Source organism: Falco punctatus, assembly GCF_963210335.1.
Source record: "Falco punctatus genome assembly, chromosome: 2".
Lineage (NCBI taxonomy): Eukaryota > Metazoa > Chordata > Aves > Falconiformes > Falconidae > Falco > Falco punctatus.
This window is the reverse complement of record NC_137581.1, coordinates 120,623,425-120,633,891: the sequence shown is the minus strand read 5'-3', so window position 1 is coordinate 120,633,891 and position 10,467 is coordinate 120,623,425. Positions and strand designations below refer to the sequence as shown.

Below are 10,467 nucleotides of genomic sequence, written 5' to 3'. Positions count from 1 at the left end.
AAAGCCTGTTTGGGATGACCTGTTAAAAGTATTTTCAGCAAATTGGCAACGTGAAAAATGGCTCATTTGTCACATTGGGTTGTAAAAGTATCAAAAGATTTCTTTTCAATGCTCATTTTTTTCATTTTTAGAAGGGAAATTTAATTTCAAAGCTGAAAGCCATTCCAAACTCAAGACTGAAGTGTTCCATGAAAAATGTCATTGTTTTTAAACATTTTTAATGAAAATTTTGCAAAGTTCATAGCTTCACAGAATGTTTTGCTGTGTTCAGTTCTGAATTTTCCTGCAAGGCAAGTTACTGGTGAAAAGCTTTCACAGACAGGACGAGGGTACAGCAGGGCAGCTCTCTACCCAAAATCTGCTGTAACCCATGATGACAGCCAGTGTATTTTGTGATATTTTTCAACCAAGGTTCCTCATATTCTTTGCACACTTAATGAATTTCTTGCTTAGCTTGCTCCCGTGGTGCAGTCCTGGGTGAGCCACAGAGCAGTCCCGCCGCAGCCCTGTCCCTGGGGGGGACGCACTGGGGTGCACCCAGGGCACGCGGCTGCGCTGCTCCATCACCCCTGTGCCAGGGGAGTGGGCGCTTCTCGCCCCCCGGCTGGAAAGCACCCTCACCTTCCTCTGCTGTTGGAGCAGCAAGAAATTGGTGGGTTTCTGTGGGTTTTTCAACACCGCTGATATTCCTAGCTGACAAAAGGGAAGGAAAGCTCCCATGTGTTTCCCACGGAGAATACACCGTGTCTCCGGCTGATCCTCCTGCAGCCCTCGCGAGGGGCAGCCTCCATGGGGCCATGGCAGCAGGTAAAGCAAAACACTTTTTTTCTCCTTGGTCCCACCCTCCATGTGCGGGGGCAGGGAGTTGTGCGGGGGCAGGGAGCTGTGCGAGTTCCCTCCTGGTGCCTGGCACCCCCTCCCCTCCCGAGGGCGCCCCGGCTCCCCCCAGCCCCTGCACCCTCCCCTCGGAGCCGCTCGCCTCCGTCCCTCCAGGCGGCCGGGCAGCTCGGGGGCAGCATTCCCAGCCCCCAGGGCTGTGCTTCTGGCTGCCCCACATCCCCTGTCCCCTGGCAGGGACCCCCTGCCCTCACACCTGCTGCCTGGGCACGGGCAGAGGGGGCACGGAGCAAAGAGCCGGGACGCGCTTCCCACTTGTGCTGGAGAGACAAGGTCACGGCTAATGGAGCGTGTGCGGGGCTAATGTGACCTCAGAGCACTTTAAAGGGCCGTATCCTTTCCTTCCGTGCCAAAGGAAGAACTATTGCAGACAATTTGGCAGGAACTACCCAGCGATTAATTGAGCGACAATTTCCACCGTTGTAAAGCTCCGTTGTGAGGGTATCGACGGCCGAGTGAGTGATGCCTCCCGGCTGCAGGTATGTGCGATTGGGGAGTCAGTAATGACAGCGACTTCTGCTCGAGAAATAGGCTTTTGCAGGAATGAGTAAAGGCAATTAAGTTCTGTATTATATGCAATGTTATGCATATTTCTGTGCTTCTCGATTTTTTGATAACAAACAGTCCAGTTCAAGCCTAGACGGAGAGAAGCTGGCCGGCCATTGATCCTGGCTCCTAATGTTGCTAAAGGCGGCCCAGGTTGAAAAGGTCTGATCCTTCCCCCTTCTGTGCCTTGGCACCCTGTCTGGAGGTGGCTCTTAATGTGGGCGGTGTGGGGAGCAGCACTTCTGGGGAGGACCAAGGAGGGGGGGCATCCCTTTTTGCTGTGCTGGACACCCCAGTACCTCAGGGCTCCCTTGCCATCTTGCTTTTGAAGTGGGGCCGGGTCCTCCACGGCAAGTTGCCAGCTGGGAAGAGGAGCCGTGAGCTTGGAGAAGCAGGCTGCAGGGTTTGAGGAGGCTGCCAGGGCACACTGCTGTGCCTGTCCACCCTGGTGGTGTGGGATTCATTCAGCTGCTGGGGCTTGTGCCTCACCAGTTATGTTGCAAGTCCAGGGGGCGGAAACAGATACACCGAAGCAGATGATGAACATTATTCATTATCCTGATTTTGTTGGGAGGGCTCAGCAGTTCAAGTGCTGTGAGGGTGTAACCAAAGCACTAAGAACAGAGAGCTGGCTTGTCATGGTGCTTGGGAGAGGAATGAGAAAATAAGTGGGGAGAAGGGAATTTGAATGTGTGGGAGAGCGCCGGTGGCTGAAGGCTTAGCCCCTTGGAGCAGTCATCTCTCTTCTTGTATCACTCTCCCAGCTGGAGGTTTTGTGGGGGTGTTGCAGCTAACTTTCAAGCTGGATGAAGTTGACGGAAGCTCAACAGGGAGTTTTCCTCGCTCCTGCCACAACATCTGAGGGGAGGGAGCACAGGAGGGGCTGCTCCCACTGGACATGGGAGGCTTCCTGCTGCCTCCAGGCACATCCCGACTCCGCACTGGTCCCTCCCTCGGCATGCAGTGCTGGGGGCTTTTCATGGTGTAGCCTCCTAAACTCTGGGGTTCACCTCAGTCCTCTTCGCCAGCTCTAGATACAATGATTTTATGGTCAAGTGGTAAAACCTGCTTGTTCTCCAGACCTCCCCTGGTGATGGGAGCCCACAGGGCACCAGCGCACGGCACTTGGCTTAACTGTCCCACTGGTAGAGGACACGCAGTAAGTTATTCATGTTTCAGATGAGATATGAATCCTAAATACTTGCTAATCCTTGTATCCACAGCACAAACCCATACAAACGACAAGATGTGCAGAGCTTCAGCTCATTAGGAAGAGGCAATTATGAAGCGAACTACAGCACTGGGCAGTGGTGGGTAAAACTCAGATGTTTAATTTGATATGGAAAAAAATGAGGTTCAGAGCTTGTATTGTCTAATTCCCAAATTTACAAGCCTGCCAAACGTATCAGGGTACTGCTAGAATGAATGACTTCTGTTTTTAGCCAGAATAGATAGTCTCTGTGTTAGTATAGCCCTCTCATTTCCAGTCCTGGATGGGTTTCAAGTGCGACAAAGAATTTTAAGATAAGTTGGAAAGATCATAGCAGGAAGGTAAGGAAATTGTATGATCTCTTCTGGCTTCATAAACCAGCCAGTTCCAGATGGATCTGGGCTATGGGTATAATCTAATTCCCATACTCCTGTTTCTTCCTACGTAATTTCTCCATATCACAAAATACTTCTGTAAGGCAAATGCCTGTACTGGATTGGGTGGGAAAGATTAAGCACAGTAGAAAAGCAAAGCAAAGCTTGATACATTCAAAATATCTTTCATGATTTCAGAAGCCTTTCCCTATCCCTTCCCTTGGTATTACTGATGGATGCAGCCTATCTGGAAAATGGACATGCTTATGCTGCTATATAGAGTGGGTTTTGAGTGAGTCCTGAAAGATTTTAACTCATCCATCAATTGATTATATTACCATTGCTACATGAGACTATTCAGCATAGAGCATCTATTACCGGGGCTCTGATTGAAACATTGCCCTTGTTGTACAGAACTATTAAACTTTGTCTCTTTGAAACGAAATGTGAAATGTTTCTTATCTTGCAAAAAAGACAGATTTATTCTCAGCCTTTTGAAAAACAGGTACATGAATCTGAAAACGTTTCTTTTAGTGGGTGCATCTACAGGTGCTGGGTTTCCACCGGTAAGGCTTGATTTCTCCTTCGTCTCCAGTGACAATACCGCGCTGTGAGGCCTGGCGCAGTAAGAAGGGTGACACGCGTGTGTCCTTCCCCCAGAAGGCCCACATGCTGTGAAGGGTGGCACACGTGTGTCCTTCCCCCAGAGCCGTCGCACACACGGCGTGCCACAAGCGTCCCCAAGGGCTGCGCGGGACCTGTGCCAGGGCTGGATTTGTTGGGTTGTTTTGTTTTCTGGGTGGTTTCTTTGTTTCTTTGGTTATTTTTTTCCTCCCTTAAAAGGTTATTAGGAACTCGCAGCTCCCCCACTGTCTTGGAAGGGGCTGCCATGGCTTGGGAGTGCTGGGGGCCCCCGGGGGAGCTGGAGACCCCTGCCTCCGGGCTGGGGCAGGTGCTGCTGCTGGGTGATGGTGCAGCCCATGCCTGCCTCCACCTTGCTCTCCGCAGCTTCTCCCTGCTCGCCTTTCCCTCCTAGCCCCTGCTTCTTTCCCCTCTCCCTTTCCTTCCTCCCTCGCCACTTTCCCACCAAAGTGCCAGGAAGGGCCCTGCTCCGGTGGTGTGCAAATCCTGCCCTGGATGCCGGGGGGCCTGGGCATCCTCTGCCCAGGGGCTGGGCACCCCGAACCTGGCTCTGCGCCGGGGCCTTCACCTGGAAGTGGCAGGGAGGGGAGCGGGGCTGGCAGCACAAGGGGACACCGTGGTGCCCGGCTGACTGGCTGCACTTTTCCACGTCGGGCTGTGTTTTCCCCCGTGGCAAAGCCCTGCCAGGCTGTGCGGTGCACTCGCTGGGTGTGCGAGGGAAGCAGGGTGCTCATCCTGCACAGCCCCTGCCCCCAGTGCAGTGCACCTCGGGTGCCCCTTACGGCAGAGCTCCTGGGGCTGCAAACAGCGGGGCCAGGGGGACGTGGTTGAAGGGGGTTGCTCAGATGACCAGAAAAAGGTTTCAGCTTCCCAAGTGACCTGTGGCTGCGGGAGGATGCTGCTGCCCGTGGGCAGTGCTGAGCACCTATGATTCTGTGCTGAGCACCTTTGGTTTCAGCAGGGGGAGGGACGAGAAATGCCTCTTGCTGCAAACCAGCTGCCTTTAGGCCGTTTCAGGTTGGACAGTTCAGCAATCAATTGCACAAATCAAAAGGCAAAATTAGGCTGGGAGGCTGTAGATAAGGACTCCTAGAGTGTCTGTGAACCTGGTAATGGTAGTTTATTACTGCTACGGCACTTTCTAACCAGCAGCTTCACAGCTGCCGCATCAGTGTCTGTGGGGCAGAAAGGTACTATTTCCACGTCCATGCAAATCCATGCAAATAAACCGGCCTTCTCAAGTAGCACAGGGAGTTCACAGCAGGACAGGAAAGAAGGCAGCAGAACCCCTAAACCCTGCATGCCACTGGCTATGTAGAGAAATGTGTAAACATAACTGTTAGCACAGCTACGTCTAAATATTTAGCCTAGAGTCTACTGCTAGGTGGTCCTCTGAAAGCTACTGCCTCTAGCTAGTGCTGTGGCAGCCCTGAGGCTAGGGATCATGAAGCTGCTGTTCAAAAGCACCTCCACACTCCTGGAAAATTTTTCTCCATCAGATAGTATCTTTATTATTTTCTGTAATCAAATTGCACAGCTTGAACAGAAGATAGTGCTCATTGCAAAGTTGTGTTTCTTCTGCAGACTGAAAACCTGGAGCTTGCCGTCCCTGCAATGGCTGTAAACATCTCCTAATGATGCTAAGGACCATAGATGGGCATCAGGAGGAGCCCAGGCTTCAAAAGAAGAAAAGAAGCCTGTCACTGGGGCATCATTTCTCCAGGAGCTGCCAGGAGCACTGTGTCTTTTGAGTGGTTCCTGTTCACAAAAGTAAAAAACCTATGTCATTATTTTGTATTCCCTGAGAGCTCGAAGGAGGTAGCCCACCCCAGGCTGCCTTCAAAAGCAGAGATCCTGTGATCAGCAGCGGCAGCGCTGCGAGAGCTGGCGAGGGGTGTGAGGGAGGAAGCAGAGAGCTGTGAATGATGGACACTGCTTGGATGTGGATTAAAAAAATATGCCAGTGGGAATGCCTCTTAGTGGTGCCTGTGTGACAGTAGCAGGTGCCTGACAGCGTGAAGTCATCACCTCTGTCTTGTGGGTGTCCTGCTGTGAAGGGTGAAGGCAAGAGGTGGAAGGGGAAAGGGTAGGTGGCAGAAAATGCAGTTTGGGCACAGCTCCCCAGGCTGGTGTCCCTTCCCTGAGGTCTGCGGGGAGGGAAGAAGCTCTTGCAGACCTGCTCTGTGGAGCCTCGAGTTTCAGCCCTCTCTGGAATAAACAAAATTCAGTCACCTTGGTCTGTTGAGATACTTCCCATTTTCCTCACTTCTCCTCGAAATGGAAGTCTTTGTGCAGAAAGCAATGTTCTCTCTACCTGTATTCCCCCCTCCGAAGCCTGAGCCTCTCCTCAGCTTGCTTTGCTTGCTTTGCTCCAGCGCTGTGTCAGCGTGCAACATCCTTTTCCAGGAAGCACCACACGCACTCGCTTTAAAAGCATCACGTTTCTTCCAGTTAGCATCCAAAACACATTAGCATCCAAATAATGCTAATTCTATTTTCCTGCCTAATTCTTCTTAATTCTAATGCTTAGTGACAATGGTTTAGTGATGGACTTGGCAGTCCTGGGTTAATGGCTGGACTTGATGATCTCAAATGTCTTTTTCAACCTAAATGATTCTATGATTCTCTCCTTTGCTGGCCCTGATGATTATGAAGACATCTGCGTGTAAATACAAGTGGTCTTCTCCCTTTATCACCCCAGTTCCTTCAGGGATGCTGCAATCCAGTGCTTGTGACATCACATTTCACCACCAGTGACTGCATTAAAGATGCAGCTGGCACCAGGCAATCTCTAAATCAGGCAGGCACTGATAATGAAGCAGAAAGCAGAGGCTTGTGTGGAGGCAACGGGGTGGCTGCTAACCTGTGCCACCAGGAATGTAAAAGCCGTGGGATGCCTAAAATGTAATGTTTACCCGAGCAAGATGGAGAGTGTGATGGAAGGTGACCTCCCTGGCTGTCCTGAACAGGCTCTGAGATGGCCGCTGCGTGCCACTGATCCACTGTGGCCCTCTCCTCTGGGAGGTTTGCAAGGCTGGGGGTCCCCTCGAGACTGGGTAACCAGGTGGGGGTGCAGGGGCTTGGCTTGGCAGCACCCTGCGCTCAGGGCGAGTATCGTGGTATGCTGGAGGCTGCTGAACTCAGTATGAAAGCAGTATGGGGACCGAGCAGGAATGATGGCGAGAGACAGTACCTCTAAGAGGCTGAACGGTGTTTCCATTTGGAACTCTCAAGTGTAAATGCAAATTGCAAATATTAAACACCATTTCCCAATAATGGATATGTTTTCCATTTGTGCATCACAGCCTACTAATGCCTGACTATTTCCATTCCATCTTCTGTTCTTGTTTTCCTGATTTGATATCTTGGGCTTTTTTCTTTTTTTTTTTTTTTTTTTTTTTTAACTTTTTCCAAACCCTGTATCATAGGTGTGCCTAAGGAACTGCAATGAAGGGGAATAACATTAAATAACATTTTCAGGTAGGAGGGGAAGCAGGGAGGGAGAGACCCCATGTACATCACCGTGATAACAGTGGCAGCCTCGGTTTATACTTGCAGGTCATCGTGATCTGAGATGGTGGTGACCATGTGGGGCACAGCCTCGCTGCGTCCTTGCCTGGGTGGAGGGGACTGGTAGCAAGCCAGGTGCTGACCTGCCAGTAGCACCTGGGGGGTTGCAGCAGCAGCGCTGGGCTACTTGCTAAATGTGCAAATTTAGCAAGCAGCAAATGTAAGCAGTGCAAAGGTATGCATCTTCTTAAACACGCGGGCTGTGCGTGGCTGGCTGCCAGTGTGCCTCTGCCCCTGCCCGGGAGGTGGCCTCGGGGTGGCAATGGCGACTGCAGTGCCTGCTTCCAAGGCTGCGTTCCCTCGTGGTTCCCGATGTGGCGAGCCTGCTTGTCCTGGCTGAGGCTCTGTCACACGCCTCTGGGGCAGCAGCGATGCCCCGGCGCGACTGCCCCTGGCTTCGCAGAGCTGGTGGCTCTGGTCGTGCTGTGGGACAGGGGCTAGGAAAGCTGTGAGGGACATGGCCATGGCTCTGGCAGGGCTCCTGCCCCGCTAGGAACATGGCAAGAAGGGGGGAGGTCCCCAGCAGCCAGGGGTTGCCTCACCCCTTCACTTTGGTCAGTGAGGAGCAGAAGGGGTCTCTGTGCGCACTGTGCCTGCTGCTCCCCGTCCTTCAGCTGGTGCATCTTTCAGAGTTTGTTTTTCCATGTTCTAGGAGACCATAGTGCCGGGAAATGAGCTGAGCACTCCCCTCCCTTCTTCCCTTTCTTCCCTGGCCCCCTCCAAGCAAAGTAAATGGTGGCTGAAATATTTTTTTAAAAAACTTTTTATTTGGCCTCTGAGAGTTTCCTGGGCTGTGCTTCTTCAGGTTTGTCAGCAGCCAGAGGTTTGTCTCCTTATTGCCAGCTGAGGCTGCACTGCCAGCTCAGGACTGTGTGGTCCAGAGTACGGGGAACAGCACCATGCCTTGCTGACGATGAGGACGGCAGGGCTGTGGGGCTGTTAACCAAAACAGACGTTTTGCCCCAAAACATCCAGAATTTCAGCTAGTGGGAAAGAGCTGACATTTCCTGGGTCTGTCAGCTAAGCATGGATCTGGCAGCCTCTCGTGTGGCCAGACTTTCTCCTCACCCATCCTGTTTTCCACAGGGTGTGGACCTAGGGTTTGTTTTCTCAGTCTGGGTAGGTGAAGCAGGGCTGGGAACGAGCCACCAGCCCGGCTCTGCTGCGGCGCCGTGGTGAAAGGGTATGTGGCTCGCGGGGTGTTCTGTGCTGGAGCCTGCTCCTGGTCACACGTTTCGGCTTGAGGAACAGATGTATCTGCAGGAAGAGATTGATTTTTCTCTATTATTTGCACCAGAGTAAACCTCACATCCCACTAAAGTCAATGCTGTTACATCAGTGTAAAAAAGAAAATAATAAAAAAAAGAACCAACCAAAAAGCCCCACCACAAAACTGTAAGAAAAAGGAGGCAATGGTTTTGACATTTCTTTTTCTGGAAGCTAAAAATCTTTTTTAATCTTTGAAAATGATAATAGTTCTGTTCATGAGCATTAAACCCAGGAGCATTCAATGCCTTCTAGCAGAGCTTGGAGTTAAAATCAAACCTTTTTTTTTTTTTTTTTTTAATGGCAGTTTGTAGGAAAACAGCCTGCAGGGCCTGTGCAAAGGGAATGGCTGGAAATTCTTCTTTGCTGGTGACTGTTTTAAGTCACGTGGTGGTTTGGTCCTTATTTACTGCACCAGAACGTGTTCGCTTCTTAAAATAGCACAGAGGGGACAGACCAACAGTCAGGGGAAGGGCATTAGTGCAGTGTCAGTTCTCCAACAGAGATGCGAAGATATTTAGCTGTATCTGTGGATATGAAAAAATACATTATCGCCTAGTGCCTCTTAAAACTAGGCAATTTATTTCCATTCTTCACGGATTAGTTGTCTATTGCCAGGATTTGTGGTAAACATCTGAACTAAAGGTAGGTGTAGGTTTGGCAGCAAAAGTGATAAAGAAGCTGTGGAGGGCAATGAAAATTGATGGGGAGAGAGTGTGATGAACAGCATGAGTGTCATTATGGTCAAGTGACAGGGTAGAAGGTGGAAGAGAAAGAGAAATGGGCTGTTTGCAGTAATTTGGGTACCTTCAAACCACCTTGTTCAGCTGCCTGCAAACATCTGCTTGCTTTATTTACTGTTGCACTTCTCAGTAATGTCACTGCGGTTGAGCAAAGCCCCTTAAGTGTCTGTGCTACTGTCTTTTTGTTTGTGGGAGGGAGTTTGGATCTTTTTTGCTCACTTTTCCCAAGAATAAAAGAAAAATATCCCCAATGTAAACAAAGCAGGACTATAACTGCTAGGACAAAGAGCTAAAAACCAACGCTGGCTTTTAACTGAAAAAACACTCTTTCTTTAGTGCCCAGAGCTGATGTGTGAAAAGGGATCTTGGTTTTCTGGACAGAAGAGGGAAATGGTGGTTTTGGAGGGCAAGTGGATCGTTTGACGGAGATAGGTTTTCCACTGGGAGCAAAGCTCACAGGGAAGACTTGCAAGTCTGTTACTTTAGCTAGAAGGTGGATTGGTTTCTCATGCAGTTTATAGAAAAAAAAAAAAAAAAAAAGCAGTAAATGTTGCAATCCTCTGACATACGTAGCGCTTTCACTTGTGGCTGCCTCTGATGGTAACGCAGTTACTTGTGGAGGCAGCTGGTCTTTGTCAGGTATAACGAAATCAAAATCCAGCCACTAATAAAATGAAAGAAAAGGGTAAGAGAGAAAAATCCAGCAGCCTCTCACACCACTAGTGGAGTTTTCATGACTTAAAATGTCAAAAAGTGTGGATGTGGCATCCCCCCCCCCCTCAGCTTCTGTGACCCTAACTCTGCTGCCTGGTGCTGGTAGTCGTAATAAAAATACGAACTGTGTTCTGTTTTCTTTACCCAGACTAAAATATGGAGGGAAAGCGAAAATACATGCTGCTGGAAAGCAAACCAGGGAAACTTCAGAACAGGGAAAACTTCTGACTGAACAAATGCTATTAGATTTGGGAAATTCTGCTAGCTGGGATTCTGTTATGCTCAAAGCTCTGGGTAGCACCACAAGAAAAGTCTCCTTTTTGCTTATTTCCTTTTTTATTCATTTTGATTTAAAAATTGCCAGAAAGGTAGGAGGTGGACAGATGCGCTCTGTCAGATGTAGTGGGAGCTGGTTATGAAACTTGTGTGATGCTCCTTGTCTGCTTCGGCATAAAGTCAGCCAGCAAATTGAAATCTCCTCCAACAAGGTTTTAAATTAAATTGA

General features: G+C 50.0%; 1 long non-coding RNA gene across 12 annotated transcripts in view; it reads left to right on the top strand.

The window, feature by feature from the left end:
* Positions 1–872: 872 nt before the first annotated feature.
* The window catches only part of LOC308059105, a 90,495-nt gene continuing 80,900 nt past the window's right edge, over positions 873–10,467 (top strand). For 9 of the 12 annotated variants that reach the window (XR_013926120.1, XR_013926124.1, XR_013926125.1 and 6 more), the window contains exon 1: positions 873–9,150. This is a non-coding gene — a long non-coding RNA (uncharacterized lncRNA). The remainder of the gene's footprint in view (positions 9,151–10,467) is intronic. The other 3 variants (XR_013926121.1, XR_013926122.1, XR_013926123.1) reach the window with 3 other exon arrangements.